Here is a 3,404-nt window from a genome sequence, read left to right as displayed (position 1 = left end):
GGACGCTCCCCCCTCGAAGGCGAGACCGTCGCCAGAACCGCCGGGTCAAATCCGGCTGAGCTACCCGCGTTACAGGTCTCAAAGTCGGGTTGAGCAGTCACGTTCACCCCCATCCCCTTTCGGACCCCTTCCCACGGTTGGAAATGCATGAAAATCGGCCTGTACACGGTGGGCGCTCCCCCCTCGAAGGTGAGACCTTCGGCAGAACCGCCGGGTCAAATCCGGCCGAGCTACCCGCGTTAGAGGTCTCAATGTCGGCTTCAGCAGTCACATTCAATCCCATTCCCGTTTGGACCTCTTCCCGCCGATGGAAATGCACAAAATTCGGCCTGAACACGCGGGAGGCTCCCCCCTCGAAGGTGAGACCTTCGGCAGAACCGCCGGGTCAAATCCGGCCGAGCTACCCGCGTTAGAGGTCTCAATGTCGGCTTCAGCAGTCACATTCAATCCCATTCCCGTTTGGACCTCTTCCCGCCGATGGAAATGCACAAAATTCGGCCTGAACACGCGGGACGCTCCCCCCTCGAAGGCGAGACCGTCGCCAGAACCGCCGGGTCAAATCCGGCCGAGCTACCCGCGTTAGAGGTCTCAATGTCGGCTTCAGCAGTCACATTCAATCCCATTCCCTTTTGGAACACTTCCCGCCGTTAACAATGCACGATATTCGGCCTGAACACGCGGGACGCTCCCCCCTCGAAGGTGAGACCTTCGGCAGAACCGCCGGGTCAAATCCTGCCGAGCTACCCGCGTTAGAGGTCTCAATGTCGGCTTCAGCAGTCACATTCAATCCCATTCCCGTTTGGACCTCTTCCCGCCGATGGAAATGCACAAAATTCGGCCTGAACACGCGGGGCGCTCCCCCCTCGAAGGCGAGACCGTCGCCAGAACCGCCGGGTCAAATCCGGCTGAGCTACCCGCGTTACAGGTCTCAAAGTCGGCTTCAGCAGTCACATTCAATCCCATTCCCTTTTGGAACACTTCCCGCCGTTAACAATGCACGATATTCGGACTGAACACGGGGGCCGGTCCGCCCTCGAAGTCAACACCGTCCGCAGAACCGCCGGGGCAAATCCGGCTGAGCTACCCCGCCCCCGAACACTCAAAGTCCCTCTGAAGCCTTGCATTCGCCTCCTTGGAAAATTGACGTCAAACATTACCAAAATCGGGGGCACGAGCACTAAAGCTAAGTCTCACCCTTTCCCTATCCCTAACCAGGAACCGAACGCCCACCCTCAGCCTCACACCAACGCCGGTGCCACTCCAGACAGACACACCCTTCAAAACCACACCCATCCGGCCATGCAACTCAAAAAGGGTCCAAATTCAGAAACACCCCCTTCAAAAGGCACTCCATCCTCGGCCACACCACCGGGACATGCTCCCCTCGGCGATAATTAAGCCCCCACCACTATTTGAAGCCAACCGCAGCCGCAACTCGAACGGAGAAATCAGTAACCAATTCAAAAATGCGCTTGGTTACTGATTTCTACTGAGCCGAAAAAATTCTAAGTGTCGGTGGTTACTGATTTATACCAACCCGAAAATATTCTAAGTGTCGGTGGTTACTGATTTATACCAACCCGAAAAAATTCTAAGTGTCAGTGGTTACTGATTTATACCAACTCGAAAAAATTCTAAGTGTCAGTGGTTACTGATTTATACCAACCCGAAAATATTCTAAGTGTCAGTGGTTACTGATTTGTACCGACCCGAAAATATTCTAAGTGTCAGTGGTTACTGATTTATACCAACCCGAAAAAATTCTAAGTGTCAGTGGTTACTGATTTATACCAAGTCGAAAAAATTCTAAGTGTCAGTGGTTACTGATTTATACCAACCCGAAAATATTCTAAGTGTCAGTGGTTACTGATTTATACCAACTCGAAAAAATTCTAAGTGTCAGTGGTTACTGATTTATACCGACCCGAAAAAATTCTAAGTGTCAGTGGTTACTGATTTATACCAACTCGAAAATATTCTAAGTGTCGGTGGTTACTGATTTATACCAACCCGAAAAAATTCTAAGTGTCAGTGGTTACTGATTTATACCAACTCGAAAAAATTCTAAGTGTCGGTGGTTACTGATTTATACCAACTCGAAAATATTCTAAGTGTCGGTGGTTACTGATTTATACCAACCCGAAAATATTCTAAGTGTCAGTGGTTACTGATTTATACCAACTCGAAAAAATTCTAAGTGTCAGTGGTTACTGATTTATACCAACTCGAAAATATTCTAAGTGTCGGTGGTTACTGATTTATACCAACCCGAAAATATTCTAAGTGTCAGTGGTTACTGATTTATACCAACTCGAAAAAATTCTAAGTGTCAGTGGTTACTGATTTATACCAACTCGAAAATATTCTAAGTGTCGGTGGTTACTGATTTATACCAACCCGAAAATATTCTAAGTGTCAGTGGTTACTGATTTGTACCGACCCGAAAAAATTCTAAGTGTCAGTGGTTACTGATTTATACCAACCCGAAAATATTCTAAGTGTCGGTGGTTACTGATTTATACCAACCCGAAAATATTCTAAGTGTCAGTGGTTACTGATTTATACCAACTCGAAAAAATTCTAAGTGTCAGTGGTTACTGATTTATACCAACTCGAAAATATTCTAAGTGTCAGTGGTTACTGATTTGTACCAACCCGAAAATATTCTAAGTGTCGGTGGTTACTGATTTATACCAACCCGAAAATATTCTAAGTGTCAGTGGTTACTGATTTATACCAACTCGAAAATATTCTAAGTGTCGGTGGTTACTGATTTATACCAACCCGAAAATATTCTAAGTGTCAGTGGTTACTGATTTATACCAAGTCGAAAATATTCTAAGTGTCAGTGGTTACTGATTTATACCAACTCGAAAAAATTCTAAGTGTCAGTGGTTACTGATTTATACCAACTCGAAAATATTCTAAGTGTCGGTGGTTACTGATTTATACCAACCCGAAAATATTCTAAGTGTCAGTGGTTACTGATTTATACCAACTCGAAAAAATTCTAAGTGTCAGTGGTTACTGATTTATACCAACTCGAAAATATTCTAAGTGTCGGTGGTTACTGATTTATACCAACCCGAAAATATTCTAAGTGTCAGTGGTTACTGATTTGTACCGACCCGAAAAAATTCTAAGTGTCAGTGGTTACTGATTTATACCAACCCGAAAATATTCTAAGTGTCGGTGGTTACTGATTTATACCAACCCGAAAATATTCTAAGTGTCAGTGGTTACTGATTTATACCAACTCGAAAAAATTCTAAGTGTCAGTGGTTACTGATTTATACCAACTCGAAAATATTCTAAGTGTCAGTGGTTACTGATTTGTACCAACCCAAAAATATTCTAAGTGTCGGTGGTTACTGATTTATACCAACCCGAAAATATTCTAAGTG

This window comes from Chiloscyllium punctatum, unplaced genomic scaffold (genome assembly GCF_047496795.1).
Source record: "Chiloscyllium punctatum isolate Juve2018m unplaced genomic scaffold, sChiPun1.3 scaffold_538, whole genome shotgun sequence".
Lineage (NCBI taxonomy): Eukaryota > Metazoa > Chordata > Chondrichthyes > Orectolobiformes > Hemiscylliidae > Chiloscyllium > Chiloscyllium punctatum.
Note: the sequence above shows the minus strand (reverse complement) of the source record.